Raw genomic sequence first — 27226 nt, 5'->3', positions numbered from 1 at the left:
AATAGCTTGTCAGATGACAGCCAAACAAGGCTTCTCAAACCGGGATAAATATTAACTCAAGCGAATCAGTACATGTCGGTTTATGGTGACACCCCGCCTCCATCACTTCTCTGAAAGGATGGTGACAAAGAGAGGAAAGTAAAAGTTAGAGAGAGAGTGAGAGGCAGTCCAGCGGGGCTTTTTCCTCTCTTGTTCACGCTGAATATCGGTTTGTGCTGCAGACTGGTGCTGGTGTGGCGTCTGCTGATGGGCTGAGTCAACCCTGCTCTACTGGTAGCTGTCACTCTCCCACACATCAGACAGCGCGATGCAGTCTCACACCACCTGTGTCTATATGATCAGTCTCTCTGGGATTTTATTCCTCATCTGGTCCCCCTGCTTACAGCCAATCAGAGGATTGTTTGTTCCGATTGGACAGAGCTAGACACACACCCATGCATGTAAACAGTGATGCATCAAAGGAATATTTTTTTAAACTATCAACAGACATTAATGACAAATGTATTTATTGATAATTTGATCTGATGAAAATGTTGTTACACAAATTTGGCTAAATTAATGTCTGTTACCATTTTAAAGTGCCATTGATCTATTGATCATTGGTTGGAGCTTTTTGGATGTGAGAATTTGCTTTAGCCTTTCAGCACTAGTCTCAGCTGTCATAAATATAGCTTAACGACATTTTACCCTGCAATGTTTCTACAACTCAAGTCCAAAGGCAGAGATTAATGCTGATCTCACCCACCAGGTCAAATCCCTTTGGAAAATCTATGACTTTTTATTGATTATGATCCGATCTGCACTTTGAGGAACTAAGCAACCTAGTATTGAAATGAGAATACAGTTATTAGTTTCTTGATAAAGTCAGCTACAAAGTAGAACCACCAAACAGCATGATTGTCAGTTGTTAATTAAACCATCTGCATGTTAAGCAGGGGCAGCCATCTCGACATTTTGCATGTTTGTTAATCAGCTGTTAATCTGATATTAGTTTAGCAAAAGAAAGACATTCTGACCATAAAACTAAATCATGCAAGAACTGTTTATGTACTGTTGTAAACAATAGCTTTAGCCTTTCATGATCGTAGTCATTCCCTGTTTTATTTTGTAGACCATGCCTTGTTTTGTATTTTTCATTTTGCGCACATCAGTTGACATTCCCTGTTTCATGTCTGTATTCCTTTCATGTGTATTTTCACTAGGGATACACTGAAATGAAAATTCTTGGCCGAAACCGAAAACCGAAAGTGAGGAAACAAAGGCCAAACACCAAAAACCAAAATAAATTATTATACCAATTATTAGTAGTGAGTAGGCCATGCATTTTCTGTTTGTGTTGTACAGGCATTTTCTGGGCCATTTATTAGCAGACACTTGAAGCTAGTTTGTATAGCAGTTTGAACACACTGGGTTAAAAGAGCTCAAAGTTATAGACAGAAATTTAAAAAATGTTACAACTGTCCCCGGTCTCCCCTACCATTGCATTTATGGCTATGACTGTGTACTAACCTCACTAAAATCAAGGATCTCATTATATCAGACAACAAGTGTGCATGCCCCTCATCTGGTTCAGAGAGACAAGTCCTTTTTTCTGCGCTCTGTTCTCCTTCTCCTGCACTGTGCGCTTCTTAAAGCTTACTGCTCAGCTCCAATCTGCACAGATGAAATGTTCAAACCAAGCCAGAAACCTTGGTGTAATCATAGACCCAGACCTTAATTTCAGCAGCCACATTAAGACCATCACAAAGTCCGCCTACTATCACCTTAAGAATATATCAAGGATTAAAGGACTTATGTCTCAGCAGGATGCAGAAAAACTCATCCATGCATTTATCTTTAGCAGACTAGACTACTGTAACAGGGTCTTTACAGGACTCCCTAAAAAGTCCATCAGACGGCTGCAGCTCATACAGAATGCTGCTGTTCGAGTCCTAACAAGGACCAAAAAAGTAGACCACATCACTCCAGTTCTTAGATCTCTACACTGGCTTCCTGTCTGTCAGAGAATAGACTTTAAAATCCTGCGGATGGTTTATAAAGCACTGAATGGTTTAGGCCCAAAATACATTGCTGATCTGCTACTACTTTATGAACCACCTCGACCTCTGAGGTCATCAGGTACTGGTCTGCTTTCAGTCCCAAGAGTCAGAACGAAACATGGTGAAGCAGTGTTTAGTCATTATGCTCCACATATCTGGAACACACTCCCTGAAAGCTGTAGGTCTGCTCCAACTCTCACCTCTTTTAAATCAAAGACTAAGACTTTTTTATTTACCTCTGCCTTCCTATCTTAGATTATTTTAACCCACTTTAAATTAAAATTTTAATGTAATTTTTAATATATTTCTAATTTTCCTTTTCTTTTCTGTTTTATCATATTTGTCATTTTAATTCTTTTCTTTTATGCCTGTCTGAATGTTTCCAATGCTTTTAATGTTTCAATGTAAAGCACATTGAGTTGCCCTCGTGTATGAAATGCGCTATACAAATAAAGCTGCCTTGCCTTGCCTTGCCTTGCCTTCTCCGTCTCCAAGACAAGCACGTATTTAGGCCGAAAATTTTCGGTGCCCGAATTTTCAGTGCATTCGTATTTTCACGTATGTCTCTAGTCTTTCCTGTTTTATTTTGGATTACTTGTTTCTTGTGTGTCCGGATTAGTTCTACTTCCTGCCCTTGTGCTCGACCCTCCTGTTTGATTACCTTAATTAGTGTCACCTGTGTCTTTGGCCACACCTGTGTTGACCTGTGTTGATTACCCTGTGTGTATTTAGTTTCTCTGTTTCCCCCTCTCCTTTTGACAGTTCATTGAGTCTTGTTTGCATCTTCCCTCGGTCTTCCCTCTATATAAGTATGTTTTGGCTTTTATTTATTCAACCCTTTTTAATTTCGTCCTCTCCTTTGGTTTGCTTTCAAAGCGTGACACATCTTAAAACATTAAACTGTCAAAATAGAAAATGTAAAAGCAATACAGTTTTCTGTAAGCCCTCTGAAGGACTACACGTTCCTCTTTATCATCACCAGTGTCATCACATTTCTTTCGGAGATGCTGCTCCTTAGGCTGTAATGACCATAACATATCTCCTGTTGGGACTAGATAATAACATTTGTCCTCCTCTTCTTCATCTAAAGCACAATGCTTCCCATTTTCAGTATGTAACACAAGCCTAATGTCATGAACACAGTAAACATGCCTGTGAATGCAACCCTTCTGAGGTAATGGAAGCATTTGTGTCACTATAATGTAAAGCCTTGTGGGGCTCACCCATCTGTCTGCAGTTGTTCTGTTCCAGTGTGTGTCATCTCACTGTACAACAGCAGATTACAGCTTATTAGTACCAATACAAGCAGTGACAACATTTATCAGGGAAAACATCTCCTACTCTCCCTAATTGTTCCCCTCAGGGCCCGTGGTTATGCAGACCCATATCGACAGCGAGGCAGTCATTAGGATATCACACTCAAGCTGACGAGCAGATAATTCTGGGGACATGTCCACCCCGATTGCTTAATTTGATGTGAGTAGAATGACACCTCGTCTGTAGCGGGCGAGGTATTTATAGTGCAGATGAGGGGGTCCAGAAACCCACCGTGAGTTTGTGTGCCTCTATTTCTGCATCGTGGATATAATGCGCTGTGTGTGTGGCCAAAAGTGAAACAGGCCAGGATATGAATAACAGGCAGGGAACGGGGAGAGCCAGAGGTGGTAAGGGCAGTGCAGCTTATATGTCAAAGAACAAGAGTGAGTAGCCGATATCCGACTATATCTGTCAATCTCTCCTGTCCTTTGAGAATGAGTGACAAAGGGCACAGGTCAGCCGGCCTGTCTGAGCTTTCTGTCTCTTCTCAACAATGGGATCTTGTCTAATACAGATACGTCGCTGTCTGTCACTTTTCACTTGCTGGTTTTGTCAAGTCTGTGTGCACCCAATACTGTCCGGCCAGCTCCTGTGCCTTGTGTGTGCGTCTGTGTCCTCAGATTACGATCTCCAGTGAAGTAGAATTGTCCCCGCTGCTGCCCCCGTTCATGGCGATACCTCCCGCCTGCCATCTTCCACTTCATGCTGCTAACATCCTCAGGGAGTGACAGATAGAAATCTGAGTCAGGGCTTTCAGTAGCTCAGCAGCCGCTCACTGTCTGCTCCCAAATGCATGGATAGTTTAAAAGGGCTTGCATCTAAACTCTGGTATACCTCCCAGGCTAGGACTTGCATTCTCAGATTCCCACTAGTCTTAAGTGTAGGATTAAAGAAATTCGCCCCACATGCTTGCAGTATTGTCTCTTCCACACCTCCACCACAAGGTTATGTTCTTTAAGTTTTCACACTCATACTGCATGTATGAAATGCAATTGTTGCAATGTTAAAAGCTGAACTTCTCTGCCAATCAAAAGGCTTTGATGTCTATCAGAGGAAGGAGTGAAGCTAGAGAAGCATCTTTCTCCAGCTGCCTCTTGGCGACCAAAGGCCAGACTCGTGCTGGTAGAAGATAATCAGCACTCCTCACAGAAACAAGATAAAAAAAAGTGAGCGGATTCACTCTCATCCTGCCTGTCAGGCATCTTGTTGAAGACAGGGGAATTATTTTGGCAGCAACACTAATGTGGTGATGCTTGTTGTTTCCTAAACTGATTTCCTTAATCCTCCACTTGTTCCACGCTTTGTAAACACGGGGGCTTGATTTTGTAATCTGGGAGGTTCCACTGAAGCACAGACACACATGCACACACACACACCAATAAGTTGTCCCTCTAACCCCCTCCTCGTCAGCCGCTGCCCTAATTAGTCAGAATTAAGACGAATGCCTGGGCCTCCCACGATCAATTGGTATCGAGCGGACCTTCGCTCGCCCCTGCCTGGGGGCCTCTCTTGGCCGGCAGATCATTTATATCAATCGCTTTTGTTTTTCTTTCCTCCCCCCTTCCCATTTTTCCGTCCACCAAGTGCAAGGTTCGGTCTATTGGCTGCAGAATGGAAGGCAGGCAAAAACGGCAGAGCCTGGGCCGTTAACTGCCCCGGTCATATTGATGTCACAAAGGGACACGCTCTCCAGGAGTTCTCGGACACAATGGATATACGAGCTGTTCGGCCCATTTGTGTTGGTTTGTGGGCGATTGTTCGAGCACATTCTTGATGGTCCTTTCATTTTCTAACAAGCTAACCTTTTAGATGCAAAAGTACCTATTTTGTATCTTCTTCCTTTCCTTTTTGCCCCCCTCTCAAATCTCTCTCCATGACACTGACTGTACTTGTTATCATGGGTGAGGAGAGGTGATATGTTGGCTCCTCCATGTTTTTATTGATTAAGCCACATTAAGAGTATGCTAATAATCTGTAAAGTGATCTCTTCATATAATTTTCTTCTTTTTTCTACTATACCTACCCTTATTGATTCTTTTGGAAATAGGATGCAGTGGAGTGGTGTAGCTAGCCAATCATTGCCTTTACTGAAAGAACAAATGAATTGATACTCCAGTGAAAATCTGTGAATAAATTACATGTAGGGCCAGGTCAATGGAGGAGAGCAGTCTTGTTTAGGATGGATTTCCATTCTTTCCTGTAAGGGATGATTTTTTTTCTTTCTGTACACTTTCTGCCTTTCTTTTTTCATCTTGAAGGCCAAAATCTATTTATGTACTCACAACACCATACAATGGAACTCTTGGTGTTTACCCACCATCATTTTAAGGTCCACTCAAACCCAGCTTCCTTGGGGGAATTCAATTACAGGACAAATTACATTGAGACAAACAAGGGTACAAAAGATACGCTTTTATTAGTTCCTTTCTCCAAGGTTATTGGTACAGCCATGAACTGCCACTTACAACAAACAAAGATCCAGTTTGTCCTCTGTATGTTGCTCCACAGTATGGTCCGTGAGATTGTTAGATACTGACTGCCTCTACCCTGGAGGCGAGCACAAACCTCTAGGGTCAGCAGCCTCTTCATGTTGCATGCTTTCTGTGCAGGCCTGGTGTACTTGTGATGTTGCAGAGACCAGCATGGCAGTTCTGCGTGTGTGTAGTGGAGCGCTTGGATAGTACACCACAGCCATCAATGAGCTGGCAGCTGGCTCCTTGGTTAGTGGCTTCTATTGTGGGTGCCACAGTGTAGGGGTATGCTACTTGGAGCTCGGTCCAGAAAAATAAGCCTTGGCTGGCTGACTTAAGCTATGTCGCTAAGCTAAGCTGGACCTCAGGCTGCACTTTAAGCTCATGTGCACCAAGTGTGGCAGTGCCAGATGAGCTCTCCGTATGTACCACAGTGTCCATTTTTGTACGTGTTTTGTAAATGTTTAAAGGGGTTCAGTGCTTTCACTTTCTTTTCCTTTTTATTCAGATCCCATTTCCCTGACTCGTCCCTGAGGCCGATTGTCCTGGCATAACGACCCTCTGTCTCTCCCCCTCGTACTCTGTTGTTCTGTGATTCTTTGCCACCTGCTATTTAGAGACAGGCTGACGGACTGAAACTGCATCCTTATTTTCTTCAGATGCCGCTGGAGAGGGCCCTCATCTCTACAAACACAAACTCAGCTCTGTAGTTCCACTTTGAACGGCGGGTCAGTGGGGATATAAAAGAGGGAAAGAAAACAGGGGGAGGAGATGGGTTTCTTATAGTGTCTTCATGGATTAATGGAAGGAAAAATGGGACTATTAATCCTCCTTCCTTCCTCTGTGCTGAGGAGTGTTGAATATGATGGAGTGCCATGTATTATTAACCAGTGTATCTTTTTACAATTTTTGCCAATTCACTGACTTTTTCTGCTTATTATCAGCTTTATAATGAGTCACCGAGGAGGAACACTTTCTCCTGCTCTTCTTATGTGCTTCCATGTGTTTGATTGGGTGGGATCTGTATTTCTGCCTAATTTGCCATTGTGAATACTATTGAGTTAAGTGGCTTAAGTTTGTTTTGCTCCCCAGCTCCCTGCTGCGCTAGCATTACTACACCACACGGGCTATAAGCAAGCAGAGGGAGAAAGAGAAAAGAGAGAGAAACAGGGATTTAAGGGAACAGGGACTGCAGTATCATGTTTATATGTGAGGAGTAAACGTAAAGTGATGCTGACAATGAAAGATTTGTTGAAGGGAGACGAATGCCCGGGCCCTGAGGTGTTGTACCAGTCTTAGAGATGGTCCCTCTGAGGCCTCTCAACTGTGGCTTTCCTGTACTCCTGCCAAGCTCTCTGGCAGATGGCTCAGACAGCAGCTCTAAAGTAGCAGGGGACAAGTTATGGAAGAAATAGACACTAATATTTATCCTTCACATATTTGTGTACGTGTCCACAGACTGTGTCATTCATCAGTTTTGCCCTTCAAGAAATTAGTCCTTGAACAAAACTTATCAGTGTACTCATTTGAGGAGAATCCTACTCTAGTGTCTTGTGATTCTGTTTTGACTCGGGGTCAACTTTTATTGGTTTTTCAGTGCCCATACCAATTATGCTTAGTTCTTGAGACTGATAACTGATATTTGGAAGATATGCATTTACAGTAAAAATTTTAATCTTTAGAATTGAGACCCGTATGAAACACCATAGTGTAAGAATTCCCTCACACAAGTTTAATTTCTTGCAATCAAAATTAAACTTAAAGCTAGGGTTGGTAGTCCCGGAAAACTAGTATGAATTTGAATGTAGCATTTCCTCAGGTCTCCATCTAACCCCTCCCCCTCTCCCCTTGGAGCTCCTCCAAAACGACGCCCCCACTCACATGCACGAGCACCGCTGCTTCGAGATCATAGGATCGTGACTGATTCAAAACCGGTCCTCAGCACATTGTTTGTGTTTTGCATTACATCAACTCATGTCTCACTCAGAGGTAAGAAAACACCAAAACATTATCATAGTGAAAGTTAAAAACACAAACAAACATGATATGCATGCATAGGAGGCGGGCAGAACAGTAGGACGGGATTTGATTGGTTTCATATTTTGGCTCCTGATGGCAGGGATTGGTTGATGTTTTCCCAGGTTTACTCCAGCTGTAGATAGCGTCTTTTTTCGCTCTTTTTTAAGAACACATTATGCATTGATTACCATTAGGACATAAAGATCATTTTAACCAGTATAACAAAAAGTGTATCTAAATCTGACTACCAACCCCAGCTTTAAGTAGATGTAATTATGGCAGACAAAATATACTTGATGTGACAAAAGTAAAAGTGCATTTCAGATTAGTATTTTGTACTGATGGTTTATAACTACTGATGCATTAATGTATTCATCACTTAAATGTTGCAGATCGTAAAGGTGGAGCTCATTTAGATTGAGTTTATACTGCTTCATAGATTCATCATAATAGCACATGAATGTATTTGTAGAGTCATAATTTATATCAGTAAACTAAATGCATTAGGTAACTATTAACTATGTCATCTTTAGGTCAAATTTTTCAGGATAATGTATGTTTGCCTGTTTGAGTAATGTAATAATAGTCAAGTACCTCAAATGTACTGGGACAGTATTTTAGTAAAAATTTGGCTTTTACACTACTTGGAATTGTTACTTGTTATTGTCACCTAATATTAGATATAAATGTGAAAAATGTAATGTCATACAGGTGACTAATGTTACATTTGTATTGTGAAACCTTAAATAAGTCCCAGTTACACTGCAATGTAATTTAAAGATACATCATTAGCTGTTGCAATATTAGCAACATCATTTTAAACTCCAATAACCCTTAGTCAATATGCTGCAGGCTGACACGATCAACATAACAAAGTTCATATCTCTAATATCGGCCTGATAATCACTCGACTCCTCGTTCAATCTTCCCTCATGTTAACTGATCGTACCACCTGAGTACGGTTTAGATGGAGATTCTTGTTACTGTTGTCGTGGGACTAATTCCACCAATCACCCAAAAGCTTGGAGTACTTTTTTAGTCCTGGGAGCATCTGCATCCCACTGTATGAGAAACTTCAACATTCTGCTCTCTACAACAAAAGCCTTAGTTACGAGGACCCAGATGCCACAGTGGCTGGTTTCTGTCCTCCTACCTGTGTGGCTCCTGAATCTGCTCAGCAACCGAGAGTGCCGCACACCCGGAGAGAAACAAAGCAGCAGACAGCCTGTTCCCCCTGCTTCATGATGTATTCACAACCAGAACATGTTGTTTTGAGATCCACATGGCAGATTCTTGTTAGCCCCGATCCTGAATAATCAGTTGTTGCCGGAGCTCCCAGCGGCAGCCTGTGGGGCCACGGAGACGTGCCCGGGAAACCTTTGGGGCCCCTGCTGGGAGGAGGAGGGGCCGTTTGACTGCTGCGTCTGTCTATCAGGAGATTTGTGGGGAAGCTCAGGGCACAGAGTGGAGACAGTGTCAGGGCGATACCCTTGACGGTGATGTGATTGAGTAGACAGCTGCGACCCGCTCCTTTCTTTACCCGCCACCCATCTCTTCCCTACTTCATCCCCAACCGCTCTTTCTTACACAACCTCTCCCCCAGAGTGAGCGATCACTTAAAACAGCGCTGGTTATTATACCTAAGCACATCCTTGTAATTTATGCATGATTGCCTGGCAATCTGAGGTAATTCATCATCCTCTTTCCTATCTTTCTTTTTTTAATCTGTTGGTGTCTTGTTCCTCTGGACCTTAATCTATAGGGCTATTAAGAATGCCTGTGTAATAATGGCTCAGCTCAGGTGACAGCGTGACATTGGCGCCGTCATTGCCGTGCAGGTTCGGGATCCTGGAGGACTTTGAGAATTTAAAGAGGCCAGATCTGGCTAAAAGCTGCAAGACTCCATTTATATGGGGTATACAATTCTAACTTTCAGTTGTATGAACTCATGAAGTTGTTCAGAACAACCTTTGCATAATTATGTCAGATGTATTCTCAACTATGTGTAATTGCGTTTGTTTCAAGCAAAAGGTGGCATCTGCGTAGAGCCTATAAGTCCAGGGAGAGGTTTGTCTGCAATAATAACTGACATAACAAAGTGTGTGTGGATTTATCTTCAGTATAGAGAAGTAGAGGAGAAGCAGCGAACACTCTGTGCAGCATCAACAGCGTCATAAACCCTTAGAATCAATCTCTGTCATGGATTCAGAAAATTACCTCCTGTTTACACATTTACATGATCAGACGTTACACAAACTTTGTACCAGGGAGCTGGCAGATGTCAGTCCTTTTAGATGTCTGGTTTAACTGAGTTAAACCGTTGTGTCCCACATGCATGCAGCTCCTCTGGTTCATTCCCAGACAAAAGACCGTAACGTTAATGGACATCTCCCCCGTGAGCTCACCCATTGGTTTGTCGGATGCTTTTTTAAAGCCCCAAGTTGGAAATATTGCTGTCCCCATGTTGGTTCTTGGAGCCAAAAGTGACCATATTTGGATGAAAGGGTGGCATTGAAGAGGAGCGAGGAATTGGCAAATGTTAAGCCTTCAAAAACAGTCTGTGCCTGTGGCTTCCACATCACATGGAGGACTGGCTAATCATGGTATTTCTCACCAAATGAGACGCTATCTTTGGCTGAAGCCTGGGGTTGAGCGTGCTAAGAGAAATTCAGTATCATGGTGCCTTACACCCTCCGTGCAACTATTTATAGCTTTTGCATTAATTCAAATGTCAGGGATAATTTATATCTTAAATGTATTGGCAGCATTTCAAATCTTGTTTAGAGCACGCCACAATCCACAGCGAACTTGAAACAATGCGTGAGAGCAGTCACATCAGAGTAGCACTTGATGGTGAGGTAATAACACAGACTGTATACAGTAAGAGAAGAGGCCTCTGAGCAGTCCATCACAAATGTCGGTTCTAATAATGCAGAATGATAAAGTTTATGGAGCAGACAGGCATGTACACAGTTACAGAAATAATGCAGCAACTTCTTTGAATGTCTTATAATCCAACTATAATCAGTCAATCGAGCAATAGGAATTGTTTGTTTAGTGATTTTCCGTTGACACAGCATGGAGAAATAGAGCTAAATAACAATATATTCACATTAGCTGGTCTGATGGCATGTACACATTACTAATTGTCAATAAAGATGACTGCATCATTTGTTGCGGACAACATGTTTATCACTGTGTATGTTTTGTGAAGTTTATTTTTCACACAAAGGCACATGTCTCAAATAAAGGGCATCAATATAGGGAGGCAGGCCAGCAAACATGTCTGTCACTGTCTGTGCTTGTGTGCATGTGTGTGTGACACTATGAAATATCCAGTGTGAGACAGAGGTGTGAACAGAAACAGCACAGGCTGACCCTTCTGTTGTGGAGGTATCCATCTGTGACTTAGAGGCATGTCTAATGGATGCCGACCTTGCTCCATGTTCTCTATCGGCTCCATTCAGCATCTATCAACCCAGGGATGTGTCTTGATTTTCCCCTCTGTCCCTTTTCCGCTTCCTGCTCCGAGAGCTGAGCACCAGAGTGCACCTCAGCCTGTTGTAGGCCATTGTAATCTTCCTGGGCTCAGTGAAGGCTAAATTAAGAATTGAACAGCATGAGCGAGAAGGAGACAACAGAAGGCAGCAGCTCAGGAGACAATCAGACAGGCAAATGGGCTAAAGCCAGTGACCCCGGCTTATCTTTATCATAATCTTTGCTTATCTAATTGGTCTGCTTTCATGCTATTTATTCACAGTGTGGGGGCGGCGGTATCTTGTGTGGCTGGTACTGTATAACATCAGTAAAATTATTCCCTAGCAGCCAAGAGCTCTTTACTGACGAAGATTCAGTACTCTCTCCACTGCTTTTAGTGTTGGAATCCTCATCCAGTGTGATGTGTAAGGCTTGTTGTCATCTTCTGGGGGAAGTAGTTCAACATCAAAATCAACCCTTTTGGATCCTCTTTTGTCAAGTCAGATTTCATAATGTATGAGAAGGAGACAGCATTTTTAGGAAATAAGCACAAGGGGAGTAAGCAAGTCAAGCAAGTACACTCTTAAGATGCTAAACTACACATTTTACTCTGAACTTTTCATGGGTTGAATAAACAAACTCAAACATGCTTATTATTCACTTGTAGATGTGCTGTGTGTAGAGCAAGCGGCAACCTCCAGTCTCAAACTATGAAGCCCATGCAGAAGGTTTGTAAACTGGAATTTATCGAGAATCCAGTTTGAGGCTGGCTGCAGAAACACCGGAAACCACATAGACACCAATTCAAAAAAGACGATCTTTACAGCAGAAATAAGATAAGATAAGATACTCCTTTAGTCGTCCCACAACAGGGAAATTCATGGAGTTACAGCAGCAAACAAAAACGTGTACAGTACAAGAATTTCAACAAGAATATATATATAAAAAAAAAAAAAAGTCCATCAGAGACGACAGCTTTGCCAAAATTCTCCTGTCAGCCACCACCTCCACAGGATCCAGGACTGAGCTGGCCTTCTTCACCAGTTAGTTCAGTCTTGCTCACCTGTATCCTGTCCACCCACAGCAGGTGAAATCCTTCCAATGTGGCGTTCGTGTCTGGTGTTAGCTCTGTTAGCATGATGCTACTCTGCCAGTATTCCCTCTAGTGCCAGGTCAGCTCATCCACCTTATCGTAGATAGATCTTACAGTCCCTATAACGGTGGGTGGAAGGACAGGTCGATGTCGTCTTTTTTTAGCTTGCACCTCAATACCAGCACGTCATCCTTGATTACTTCTCCTCAGCTCGCAGGGAACATGGGGCCTAGCATCGTTTAGCATCGACATGCTAAAAAACAAATAAACAAGTTTACAGCCTTGTTCAAAAAACACCTTGGTTCTACGTAGCTAATTTCTCTATTCACTGTACAGGGGGTGACATTTTTTCGAATGCAACGGTTTAGAAGATATTAAGATTACGAGTTTTTGCCCAAATAAGGACATGACTGACTTGACCCCGGACGGGAACACATAGCTGTTGGCTAGGAGGCTCAAACCTCGCCTCTTTACATCACACTCTGCCTGGTTGAGTTCCGCATTTCCAATATGGCTGCCACTGTCGATTGGCTTTAAAACAGTGCTTCAGAAACAGATGGGTGACGTCACGAATACTACGTCCATTATTTATACAGTCTATGTTGTAGAGCTGTGCTTGGAGTTTTCCACTTTTACGTTGTGCTAGCAGCTAGCTTGACAAACATGTTCTCTAGTCAAGCTAGCAGTTGCTAATAAGAGTCATATAAATCTTCTTATTTAGCTAACAACAGGTGTATTAGCATATTTCACAATATGTCAAACAGCATGTTAAACTGTTTCAGTGAAATAGTTGTAATTCATGTCAGTTTATTTCAGTGAAAAAAGTACCTGTTAACTGTTTTGTTACTTGTATTGATGCTCTCGTCCTAATGAGGTATTTTTTTCATCCTCTCTTTCACTCATTCACCTCTGCCTCTGTTGTTTACATCTGTTTCCTTTAGAGTGAATGTGTTTTGATGCCATGTTTTCCCTCAATTATATTTACCTCTGTAAGTCACATTTCTTGTTAGGGATTGACACAGATGGTTGGGGTGATGCTAAGAACTCCCAGATGGTATTCAGAAATATATGAGTCATGTTTCAGTCGATGTGTTACAGTACAGAGCTGCATCTTTTAGTTTCTCTGGTATATGGCAGAAACGCAGGCTCTTCAAAGTCAAATAAAACAGGTAACACTTCCCTCAAACTTTTTTTTGTGTGTCTAGTGATTATTCATGGATTGAAATTAGTTTCTTGGGAGAGCTCTGGCAATGAAGTAATCCACTTAAAAGACACCCGGATGATTTGTGTCTTATTTGACTCTCTGTATACGTGTGTGTCTGACAGTGTGTCCTCATTTGCTTCTGTTTGAGTCTGAAGCCATGTGGGTGCATTTTTGGACTGTACCACCAAACATTTCATCAACACACAGCAGCAGTCATCGCATTGATTTCCCATTGGTCGATGCTAGTTGCGTTTAAAGGAAGTGTGTATATGTAAAATGTCTTCTTTCTTTTCTTCTTTTTTTCTCCTGATTGCAGCGGTTACTCTATATTTAACTTTTTCTTACAAAAAGATGGTGAGAAAGTCACTTTGGAAATCTTGACTGAGGGGATTTTTTCCTGCAAGTTGTTTGAAAGACATTTATTTTGAAGCATAAATATATAGGAGTACAGGTTGGCTTGGTGTACACATTGAATCTGAGAGAAAAATTGTACAAAGTGGAATCTAAATGTATCAAGACACATGCCAAAAAAAGGCGAGTATCTCTGGCAGCATTAAGTATATATTAGCTAACATCCCAAACAGTAATTCTTTCAAATTCATTGTAATTTTTTCAAAGCAGTGCAGGAAAAAGTATTTTTTGCTACTTCTACTGGTGTAATGCAGAAACACAATAGAGGAACAAGGCATAAAAACACAGCTCAATGGTTAATACAAAAATGAAAATGTTGCATAAAGTTTAGTAATTCTATAGAGAAAGACGAGAATGCATGTCTATTTGATTTGGACGGTATAATGGCCTGGACATGCTGAAGGCCAGAGGGCAGTGGTGTTGTTCAGCACTACTGGGATTTGGCTTCCTTGCTGGTGTTGTTGCCCTCGGAGCATGGCGGCTCCTCAGAGTCCATTGTTGTGTACTCCATCGTCTTCTCACATTGTACACCAAGCCTGTTGGACATGCAGGCCTGTTAGATGGTCCCGTGACAGCTCAGTGTGACATTTTTCTTTCATGTGTCCAGCCATATCTTCTTGTCCGTGATCTTTCATCAAAATTTCTCTTTCTTTCTCTCCTTTCCCTCAGAGCTCTCTTTCACCACTTAAGGGCCTCATGGTTTTATAAAGGGAGGCTAGAAAAGGTGGTTTTGGTGGTTGCAGGGGGATAATTTATAGATTTTATTTACAGCTGTGTTTTCCCCCTTCATGGTATGCTGCAGCTGGTGTAATCTTTGTGGTCGCCTGAACAGTTTTGGTGCTGGAGACGGCCTAGCAGTTATAGGTGTAAGTGTTTGTGACAAGCTGACAAATTCAGGGGCTCGGTGTCACAGCCTGTCTGATCGCACAAATCCTTTCCAACAATCTCTTGATAGCTGCTTTCCTCGGACAGATAGGACAGAGACAGCCTGGCAGACAGCTGTGTTTAGGGCTTAAATAGAAGACAGATAGTACAGAGGAGGAACAGCAGACACGGTGTAATCAAGGATGGAAGAATGTTGTCAATCACGCTGTCTCATGTCCTGGTAGAGGAAGGAGGATGAATATGGCCAGAGTTGAGGGATCTTTGGTGTCAGAGCAGATGCCAGCCTGTTTCTCCTCAAACACTTTTTAAAGAATCAATCTCTCCTGACTATAAATGCCCTAAGTCTTCTCATGTCATTCATCATCAAACTTTATCTTTCTTCCCTTCCTCTTTGACCCTCTCTCGTCTTCATCATCGTTAGAAGTAAAACTACAAAGTGGCTGACACTAAAGAGTAAGACGTTTCTTTCTGCTTTACAAACTCTTTAACAATTATACTTTGTAACTTAACAAACATCAGCATGCTAACATCAGCGTTCTAACCTGATTACAAATACTGAAAACACATGCATAATACGTATGATGCTTACCAACACACTGGAAAAAATGCCCCTCCAAAAACAAGAAAAAAAACGTATTTCCAGGTACTTTTACCTTGAAATAAGCAAAAAAATCTGCTACTAGAACAAGTGAAAATTTGATTGGTAAGATTTCTTAAAATAAGACGTAATATTTAGAAAAATGTGGTCTTAAAATTAGCAGGGAAAACTTATTTTAAGCAATATTTTACCAATATTTTAAAGCTTAGTGTCTCAGAATAAGACAGGAATGCTAACAATTAATATTTTTTCACTCAAAAAAAGATTTCAGCACTAATACATTTCATGTCAACTTCTTCATTTGAGATATATTCACCTTAATTTGAGTTGTATTATAGTGGCACTTCTCTAGGTTTAAGACCGTCTTGTACTTGAATTAAGGTTACAAAGTTTAATTTGAGCATTTTGAGATATAATGTCTTCTCATTGTGAGCTGGATATACTAATATTTAGTCATGCTGTTATTTAGGATAAGCCAGCTATGCTCAAAAATAGGTGTGTCATTGTGTGCATGTAGTTTGAGGATGTATATTGTTATCTGATTTTGAAGAAACAGTGCCTGAAAACTGAAACCCACCCTTAAAAACAACTTTTCTTTCTTTCTTTCTTTTATCAGTGGAGCTGTTTTCTGATAGATGCATTTACTTAAATCAAGTAAAGGGTTTATCTTAAATCAAGATGATCCATCTTCTACAAATAAGATCTCAGCTTGAAAAATGTATGAATTGTAAAATAAACCTTGTTTCTTCTAAATTACAACTCAAAACAAGATCATTTCAAGATTGTTTGACTTAACAAGATATTTAAGATGCATTGTCTTAAAACAAGTCCCTCTATCTTGCTCAAATGTTACTTGTTAAGTAAATGTATCTTAAATCAAGTGGTAAGATTTTGAATTTTTGCAGTGCATCACTCTCTTACCGTGGTTAAGTGTTAGCTTACAATTACAATTTGGTATTAATTACTAAGAACAGTTGATGCTAACAGGACTATGTAATACAAGGTCATGGACGTGCACATACTCAGACAGGCTAATTGCTAGAAGGAAGTGATGCATTTTACATCACTAGCAGCTGCTGTGATACCGTTAAAACACTGGGCTGATGACATGAGCAGCAGTAGTTAAAGACAAAAGAAAGCTGCATTAACAAACCGGACTTGACACACTTTTTATTGAGCGATCTCTAAAAAAACATATTCCCCAACAGTTCAGCAATGAAGACGAAGCCCCAAAAGAGTACCAAATTGAAAAAAAAACCCCAACCTTACAAATAATACAACAAAATGGAATCCACGTTCATGCATGATGCTGTGTGTTTGTAAAAGACAATGCAGTCCCATGTCTACACTCCTCAGTCTGTGGGATTCAGGAAATAAAAGGGAATTTGATTTCAGACAGGTGTTTTACCCGAGATCCTCTGAGGGCTCTCTCCTGACTGTTACTTCAAAACCGCCTAAAAAAGTGAGGAGGGGCTGTCACCAGCAAGTCCCCGCTGATGTGTCAGAGAGCTTCAAACTTTTAAGGATTTATTTATTCATCCATATCTGTTTGTTTGCATATTTCATAGTGTTTGTGTCTTTACTGCAGGGCTGTGGGCAACGTTTATAATCAGTGACATCATCTTGTATGAGTAATTTCCCAGAAGACGGTGCTGTAATTCTGAATGTGATACTTGATTCTGTTGGGAATGCATATCATATTGTCCTTTTTGTGCTTTGACTCACAGTGAGTTCAATTCCCCACCACAGTTGTTGGATGTTAAATATACCCTGAAATTAATCAAAGCATCATAACTCAGCAAAAGCAACCGCAGCTACATTTTCTACAGATAATGTCCCTTCTTTTTTGCTTTTATGATCACATTTTGATTTGTTAGTTTGACAGATAGGCCTTTGGTGCCAGCCAGTCTATTTGCACTCACTCTGACTAACTGTGTAAAGTGATTAATCATAGCACTGTACTCATTCAGATTATTGATACCTTAATAATAGACAGTTAATTCTTATATTGGAGACAGGGTATCCTGCTGATTTCCTCTATATTTCAATGAGTCATTTTCCCCGCTTTAGGATATTGACTGTCTTAATCATAATTCATCAGGCTTTCAGTCTTGTTTTTCCTCACTGCTCACAAAATTCCCAAGACTTTAATTTATTTTAGTCATATATATCAGCTTTTTGAGATGCTGTTAACTCCCCTCACACAAATTTGACTTCAGTCAACAGATTAGTTTCCTCCTCCCATTTTTTCACTCCTCTTTCATTTTCAGTTTTCCAAAATTTTCTCTCACTCAGGCTTCCTCTCTGTTTCCACGCATCAAAAGAGCTTGATGGTTTGACAGGACGGGCCCTGGAAACTTGCTGCCTCCCTCCAGACCCTCCAAAGTCTCTGCTCCCTCATTGAACTGTTTTCTGCCCCATTTCTGTTTTTTTTCCATGGCAACTCGGAGCCAGCGAGTGTGTGAGCAAAAGGAGTGAGGTCTCCTGTGGAAGCAGCATCTTGTCTCAGACAGCTGTCTGCTAAAAAGACAAAGGAAAGAGGGGGAAAAAAAGGAGAAGGCAAAGTTTGGGAAAGTTGTTTTTTCACCCTTTAACATGAGAAACAACTTCAGTGGGTGCAGCTCTCTGCACAATGATGTACAGCTACATTTAGTTAGACCTTTTGACCATTCACAGTCCTCTAGCAATGGTTTTCTACAAATCCTCTCATAACAGAACATCTCTATTTAATGAACAGCAACCTGGTCCCCTATTGATTGGTTTTCAAGTAACCTGCTCACTTGACACTATAACTACTGACTGACAGTCCTCAAAGTTTTATCCATGGGACTTCCTCAGTGGAAGTAACCCACATTTCACTCTATTTTAAGTGTCAGATACAAGGCCTCACCAGAACACCAGTCTCTCTGCTCTACATGTATCAAATAGGACCTGGTTCCCTGGAAAGCCTACATGTACACTTGATTCTTTTCTTACATGAGAGCCTCTCTTACAACCCATAGCCTCTCCTCTGCAGGTTCTCCACTTGAATGTGGAGCGACAGGGCAACTTTAAAGTCGGGTTATGCCCGCGTCTTCTGTAGGATTACACCAGAATCCCAATGGTTTTAAACAGTCACACTCTGCCACTCAAAGCCCGACATTTTCGTTTATTAAAGGAGCTTGGGAGTCCGCGCTGACAACTGGAGCGTTTTGTAGAGACGGAATAAGGGGGAGAGGAGAACAGGATTCAGCAACTGGGGTTTTCCTTTTTAAAAGTTTCAGGCTTAAGACTCTCATAGCCTTTGTCACTTTGTTCAGAAATACAGCCACAAATGTTGCCCAGGGACATGTTGGCCCAGAAGACAGGGAGGGAATACACAGTTAGAGGCAATCTGGGAGTTGTGATAACCATGTCTTTGAGGGAATATTTTCCTGTTAGATTAATATTTGTGTAGTAAGAAAACAGCTGCTGTCGTTTTTTGTCTTAATAAAAGTTTGATGATTGCTGGCTTTTGCTTAAAAAATGCAGCATAATCAGAAGGGAGGGAAGAGCAGATCATGGATGAATAAAGAAAATGTGCATCCATAAGAATTGAACAAGGATATGTCAAAAAAGAGGAGTGTCTTTATGGAAATCCTTGCATTATTTATTTAGTTATTAATGTATTCATTATTTGTTTTTTAATTTGAATAATATTGTATTTTAGCAGATCCATCTCTTAGCAAGGGTCATCAGCACTCTTCAGCTCTTAAGATAATATGGAGAACTTTTTGTAAAGATTATTCATGTTTATTTACCAAGCGGCAACCTCCAGAGTCCGATGCGGAAGTGCTAAAAACTGCAGTTCATCGAGGATCCGCTTGAGGCTGGCTCCGGAAGTACCGGAAGTCACATACACATGAATGGGAAAGAGACGATCTTCACAGCAGAAATAAACATGTTTACAGCCTGGCTCAAAAGACGAGTGTAGTCTGGATTGCTCATTTCTTGATCGGCACACACTGTAAGGGGGGTGAATTTCTTTCTAACGCAGCAAGATATTGAGATTACGAGTCTTCCAATGAGAGGCACAGCTGACCGCGGGAACACTGTAGCTGTTGGCTAGGAGGCTCAAACTCCGCCTCTTTACGTCTAGTGATGGGAAGTTTGGCTCTTTTCAGAGAGCCGGCTCTTTTTACTCGGCTCCCAAAGAAGAGCCAGCTCTTTCGACTCCCGAACGGCTCTTAATTTAGGATCTTTTGTAGCCGTATATTTTAGATTAACTTTGCAAAAAATGATGGTTTGTGTTGAAAACCCTTTTACGTAGGGTGTTTTTATGAGAAGCCTTATAATTGCCCAATTTTGTTACAAAACCATTCTAAGGGTTGTGATTAGGGTTAGGATTAGGGTTAGGATTAGGGTTAGGGTTAGGGTTATGATTAGGGTTAGGGTTAGGGTTAGGGTTGTGATTAGGGTTAGGGTTGTGATTAGGGTTAGGATTAAGGTTGTGGTTAGGATTAGGGTTAGGGTTATGATTAGGGTAAGGTTTAGGGTTAGGGTAAGGTTTAGGGTTAGGGTTGTGATTAGGGTTAGGGTTGTGATTAGGGTTAGGGTTGTGATTAGGGTTATGATTAGGGTTAGGGTAAGGTTTAGGGTTAGGGTTGTGATTAGGGTTAGGGTTGGGATTAGGGTTAGGGTTGTGATTAGGGTTATGATTAGGGTTAGGGTTGTGATTAGGGTTAGGGTTGTGATTAGGCTAAGGATTAGGATTAGGGTTAGGGTTAGGGTTAGAACCAGAACTAAACTTAAGTAAACAGAACCAGAACCAAACTCATGCAAACAGAACCAGAACCAAACTCATGCAAACCGACCCAGAACCGAACCAGAACCAAACAGAACAAAACCAGAACCAAAACCGAACAGAACCGAACCATAACCGAAACAGAGCTCAACAGAACCGATCCAGAACTGGACCAGAACCGCACCAGAACCAAACTCATGCAAACCGACCCAGAACCGAACCAGAACCGAACCAGAACCGAACAGAACCAAACCAGAACCAAACCAGAACCAAACCAGAACCAAACCAGAACCAAAACCGAAACAGAACCGAACCATAACTGAAACAGAGCTCAACAGAACCGATCCAGAACTGGACCAGAACCGAACCAGAACCAAACTCAAGCAAACAGAACCAGAACCAAGTCAAGCAAACAGAACCAGAACCAACTCTCAGCAAACAGAACCAGAACCAAGCTCGAGCAAACATCATTAATGTCCTCAGGCCTCAGTTTGGATGCGCTGATCCGATTTCTCCTCTCAGTGAGAATTTGCCCGGTCTTTGAGAAGAGCCCTAACCCTAACCCTCTCAGAAGGAACAGATGAAGCCACGATACACAGCCTCCCCTCCATCACCTGTATCCTATATCCTCGCATGTGAATGGCCGCATGGCCGCCATGCTAACCAATCAAAACAAAGTTCTGCTGTGAGCAGAGCTGGGGCTGAGCACAGTGAGAGCTAAGCAGCAAACTGGAAAAAAACTCAGAATTGTAACACAGATTAAGCACATTAGTGATGTGTCATGATCAAAAGCTGCGGCTCTGAGATCCGATGCTTTATGGTGAATCAGAAGAGCTGGCTCGCATCAAGAGAGATTCACTTCTGATTCACTATAAAGCATTGGCTCTCAGAGCCACAGCCTTTGATCATGACACATCACTATTTACGTCACAATCGCTCAACAGCCGCAATATGGCTCCCGCCGACGATTGGCCTCAAGCAGCTCTTCAGAAACAGATGGGTGACGTCACGGTTACTACGTCCATGTTTTATACAGTCTATGTTTGTAGGCATCCTAGCTACCTAGCAACTAGCTAAATACTGCGATGTGAAATGCTCATGATGGGTTAAGGTGGGGTAAGGCTGAGTCTTATCCTGTCTTGAAGTTGGGTCGCTGTTCATAATTTGACATAGAGTGGTCTAGACCTCCTATGTTTGTAAAAGCATCTTGAGATAATGTTTGTTGTGATTTGGCGCTATACAAATAAAGATTGATTGATTGATTGATTGATTAATTGATATGTTATTTACACGTCTTATTTACAGACCTTGTCCATGGACTAATGTATGTTGCTATTAAATTTTAGTTTCTTATCAAATGCAACATAATTACAACATATTATTGGCATTTTATCAGCTGACCTGTTCTCTAATTATTGGAATCTGCAAGGGGCTTTGAAAAAACAATATTGGTTGACCACTAATAACAATCTTAACCTATAACAGCATCATTCTGTATTATTTACCATTGTCATACAGTTCACAAAGTGCTGAGCCTGGCACAGTTACAGCCAAACTTCTCACACCCTCTCCCATTCATCAAGTAAACATTTACTGTCTGAGGTCTTTACTTTCACCTCTCTGCACTTAAAGCTCTGCCCTTTGTGTGTGGACACACAAATGGCTTCTTCACTGTTGTAACGATTAAGCTTTTTCTTTCTTGCTCACACATGAGAATGTCATTTGTTATCACTTTTTCATGCAACTGCAGTTTTGAGTACAATATAGGTGCTACTTAATGTGAAGAAAGTTACTGTAACATCTTAAATTAATGCTATTAAAATTGCGTTTTAGAAAGTTTGAAAAGTACCACCCTTGTCAACAATCAAAACTGTTGATCCAGTTCTTTCAACCCACCTAGAGTTAAAAGTTATCAGTAGCCATTTTCTCTATATTGCAACCTCACTACTACAACAGGTTAACAATAAAAGCATCTGTATTTGGCAGCGTGCATCACCTTGTGAAAATAAGCCAACAAAGATAGAGTAGCCATGTCCTCTCCCTGTCCATGTTTCCTCAGTGTAATTGACACCACGTTCTCTTCAAACCAGGTCCTCTGTCAGCGTTACTGTGTTTATCTTCCTGCAGTCACTCCCTGCAAATATGGATCCAGTTCATGACGATCCATCATTTATGACAAGTCCACACAGTAATCTATTTTAAACAGCAGGGTATGATGCTGATGATGCATGGCAGAAGAGGCTGTACCATACACACGCTTATAGGCGCGCATATTGATAATCACTTTTTGTTCATTTTAACCACCACAGAAAAAAATTAATCACTCTGTGTTGCAAGGCTTGAATATAGCGACTAATACACATAGTGATTTTCTGTATTGACGCCTCTCACCGCTTAGAACACTGCAATAGTGACAAGAACTAAATTGAAACATGATGGCAGAAACGCTTCTAACAAAGTGCATTTAGTGGACATCCATCCTATTAGTCAGAGCACAATGAACCGCATATAACTGAAATAAGTAATGAAGCAAACATTCCCAAAGTTTTATTGTTTATTGATCTGTTAGAGCGTTTTAGTCACACAAACAGGAAGAAGCTGCTGCAGACTCCGAAGTCTTATTGGTTGGCTTCATCATGCGTGGGAGACGCTTCAAAGCCACAGTTATGATTTAGCACACATATGTTTCAACATGTCCAATGTGTGACTTAATGTGACGACAATAGGAAGTTAGAATACATGGTGGGATCACAGAATTAACTTCCTGAGTCACACAGCCAGGGATCAATCCCACAAGTGTCGATCTGTTCTTATCTGCAGCAATCTTGATTTGATTTTGCTCAGATTGATGAAGAAAGTGGCAAATATTACCATGGCAATGTGGCAACTATCCAACTACTCTGAGCAACAGTTCTGCTTGTTGCCCACGGCATCTCATAATCTTATATGCGAGTGCCCTGCAACAGTTTTTTGGGCGAAATGTGTCATTTATGTTGAGAGAAGAGTGTTAGAAATCCATACAGCAATACGCCTCTCTTATGATAAAATACATCTTCACCTTGATCCCTCATATTCAGCTCCTTGTCATCTGAGCCTACACTCCCGCCTCATCCTTTTTCCCATTTTCCCTTCCATCATCACCCTCTCATCCTGGTGCTCTCAGTGGCAGGAAGCCTGTGAATTCCAGACCATTCCGTGGAGATATCTGTGTCCTTTCTTCCTGCTCCCAGCCCCTGTTGCGACAATTTCAATCTGCCTGCCGTTTTGAAGGAGCTGCCAGGTGCTTCTGGCTCCACCATATGTCCTGTGACACTCTGTCTTGGGGATGGTGGAGCGAGGAGGGGTTAAAGATGAGGCTATCTGGAGCTACCTCTGAGAACTCCTCTCCCTGAAACTCAGTAGGATGACATGTGGCAGAAACACAACCCACCAAAACTAAAACCTGTCCCTAATTCTCTCTTTGCGCTTGCCCTGAGTGGGGCTCAGATATATGGATGGCAGGGAGTTTTTCACTGGGTCTCCACGGGGTCGGAAAAACAGATCCTATTTCCGTGAGCCAGTTGGCTTGGTGTGGCGCAGTGACCGCATCGCCATCTTCTTCTAAGAGTCTGTCAGTCAGTCACAGTCTGCTGGGCTGCGGATACAGTGGTCAGGCAGGAGTTCATTCTTTTCTGGTGTCTTTGTCTGAATGTGTCTCTGACTGCCAGACACTTCTTTCAAGTCTGAAACCTCAGTCTGTGCCTCTGTCTCTGTTTCCGATCCAGGTCTGTGATTCTGCGCTGAACTGGTCACACCATCAGTCCAGCTGCTCCTCCTGCCTTGAGGTACAGCCTGTGAGCCCGCTGATAGTTCTGCTTGCACAAAGGCACCATCACAGCACACACAGACCATTTACGCTCGGATGCATGCACATACGAGCACAACAGAGCTGAAACCACTCTACAGCATGGTAGGAGTGCAAACAAACACTGAATGTTCCCTTCCGTTTGTATCCTAAGACTCTCCAATGCATGATGATTAGATCAGAACCGAACAAGAAGCAACCACTACAGACATGCTGTCCCTTATTAAGTCTCTGCTATGTCCTTTATCTCCTTGCAGATGCACATTCTCCCAGAAGTCTAAGCAGCCCACAGTGTCCCAAAGTTCCCAGGACTGCAGATGTATTGTGACAGACTTTAAATGTGAGGAAGAGGAGCCCTCATCACCCATCACCTCTGCCGGATGAAAGGCCCCGAAAGCAGGCAGCCACCCTGCTGGACACAGCTCAGCTGTTATACCATGTGTTTGACAGGAGTGGCAGGTACTTGACCTTCTCTCTGGCTTTTTCTCTCCCTCGCTCCTGCTCTTCTTCTTCCTCTTCGTCTTCTTCTTCTTCTCTCGCTATTTTCCCTGCACTCTCTTGCTCTGTGTCACTGCCTCGCCACAGGCTGACCGCTCTCTCTCCTCCCAGCCTCTTTGGTGCTGTCAGAGAGCTAACAGTCCCAGTGCGCTGTAGTACGCCTGCATTCCTTGTTTGTTTATTCCCTCTTTTTTTCCCCCCCAATAAATACATGATATGGCCCGTGGTGGAGTTGATCTTGCTGGTGAGCAGTCTGTCATGCTGCTCCACATGGCAGCAGGTGCGGGGAGGATTCGCAGCTTGAGGTCAAAGGTCAAAGAGTCAAAGAGGTAAGAGGGAGAGGAGAGATGCTGCAGTGGATATGTAAAAGCAAACGCAGGAGGGCTCTTTATGAATAAACAAGTGTTTTTTTTCTGAGGTTGAGTTAACAGGAAGATTGTGACGTTACAACAACAACCACGGGCTAAATCAAAGGAGACGTACAGTTGCATCTTACTGTATTCTGAGTTTACATCTGCATGTCTGGGTGGGAAAGGCAGTTGAATTTTTAACAGCCTTGATGCACATTTCCATTCCTGCGGCAGACAGTGTCCCATGTATTCATCTCTCCTAACAATGGCGAAATGTCAGCATACTTTCAGGCTGCTCTAAATTAAACATTCATCCCCTCTGAGTATGCAGCTATAGACCTCCCCTACAATGCTATTTTTCTATTTGCACATAGAGGACTATGACCAAATGAAGATCAGGACACTTTCTCTCACTTTGGACCAAACAGGAGGAGCGTAGATTTACATTTTCTTCTTTTGAAATATGCCAAATGACAACTGTGTGACTTACTTTTATGGTCACATCCCAAATGTCCCGGGCTTTAATATGTGCAATGGCCGAGAAAGTTGAAGACAAGACTTAAGATGGGAAGGAGGATATTTTATTAATGGGGACTATTAATATTCCATCGCAGTGGGACGATGGTGTGTTTCTTTTTGCAGAAGCATAATGAATAACTGAGCGCCTCTATGGTACCCGATTCCTCAGCATGAATATTCAAGCGTTTGGTGGTGCATCATGGGAGTGTTGAGAGCCTCTTCCCCACCCTGTAGTGGATCACACCCAAGCATCTTCCTTCACCTATCTTATTTCCTTCCTTGCACACTCAGGCATGCCGCTAAGGCTGGTAGCATCTGGGGACCGCCACCTATAGATCTGATCCCTGGCTCTCAATACCGGCCCTCCACAGAGGCTGGATTGATTGATTACACTGCTGTGGCTTTGTGTGGGTTTTTAATTGATTGATTAATTGTAGGCCTGCGCTGAGATGTGATTGATTATGAGTAGTCAGCAGTGGGTTGGAGACGAGCAGTCAAAGCCAACAGGGTGAGAGGTGAGCTCATGTGGCTGCTGTAATATGCTCATTCTTTCATCTCTGTTGCTCGCTGTAGCCGCACTTTGTCCTTGCCCTCTGCCTCTGTGGAGCTTCTTTTTCTCCCCACTTTCACTACACTTGTCTGCGTTCACATGTGGAGCTTTGTATGTCCTGTTCTTGCACAGGAGAGTGTTCAATAATGTCAGGTCTCTGGCATTCAGCAGATACAACAAATGGCTCCTTACAAACCTTAAAGACTTATTCCTTGAGGAGCCCACGCACAGAGGGAATAGAAGGGAATAGAAATAGTTCAAATATAAAGAGAAGTGGGACAAAGAGAAGTGAATAATGGAGAATGCACGTGCGAGTGAGAAAGAAGAGCATGACCCCACTCAAAAAAGTCTCTTCAGATATGACGTGAATAAGAAAGGAGGAGAAATAAGAATAAGATGGAGAGAAGTAATCAGTTTGATAATATGGAGCAGGAAAAGTGGAAAGTTAAAGAGAGAGACAAACAAACATTTCAACAGTAGATGAGTCTGTGTCTCAGTGAATGATTTACTGTCCCACTGGACCAATGAATAACATAAACCTCTCACTGTCGACCTGTGCCTCTATTAGTGAGAGATTGAGGACAGTCTGGGTATGATGACCAAGATGCATTTCCTCCAGTTCCATTAGAATCAGTGTTGTTTCAGGATGTGTGACAGATTAACAGATGAATGAATTAACAAAAGAACAAACAGGAAACAAATGAATCAACACACAAAAGAACAAATGAGCCAACCAAAACAAAGGAGCGAACAAACAAACAATTAGATGAATAAATGCCTTCATGAATGGACCACAGAGTCTCTAACAGGGATGAGTTGTGGCGTCTGTTTATCAGACACAATCTGTCTCCTGAGAATACCCCTTTCAAAATAAATGCTCGATCTCCACCATGGCTTTTTTGAAGTACAGGTCGAACATCTTGACAGTCAAAGCCTTTGTCTCATCACTCATTAAATTGGGGATGAAACAGGAACATGTGCCCGATCTGCTCAACATGTCTCACCAGGGAAATGTCAGAAGCAGTTGGGAGGGCACAAATGATGTGTTTGGTAATAAATATCCTCGAGCTGCCGTAGATCCATGTTAAAGGTTAAAGCATAATCTCCAACAAACACAAACACTGAATGCATAAAGACTCCCTTTTAACTTATGAGCCTTGGGGACAAAATCTGAAAAGGTCACGTATCA

The 27226-nt window shown here is 42.0% G+C and overlaps 1 long non-coding RNA gene across 1 annotated transcript in view; it reads left to right on the top strand.

Annotated features, from left to right (window-relative positions):
• Nucleotides 1-27226, top strand: part of LOC117832180 — an 81069-nt gene that overhangs the window by 5868 nt on the left and 47975 nt on the right. Inside the window, exons 2-3 of the long non-coding RNA XR_004635155.1 lie at nucleotides 24041-24225; nucleotides 24378-24579. This is a non-coding gene — a long non-coding RNA (uncharacterized LOC117832180). The remainder of the gene's footprint in view (nucleotides 1-24040; nucleotides 24226-24377; nucleotides 24580-27226) is intronic.

Source organism: Notolabrus celidotus, chromosome 20 (genome assembly GCF_009762535.1).
Source record: "Notolabrus celidotus isolate fNotCel1 chromosome 20, fNotCel1.pri, whole genome shotgun sequence".
NCBI lineage: Eukaryota > Metazoa > Chordata > Actinopteri > Labriformes > Labridae > Notolabrus > Notolabrus celidotus.
This window is presented reverse-complemented; position numbering and strand designations above follow the sequence as displayed.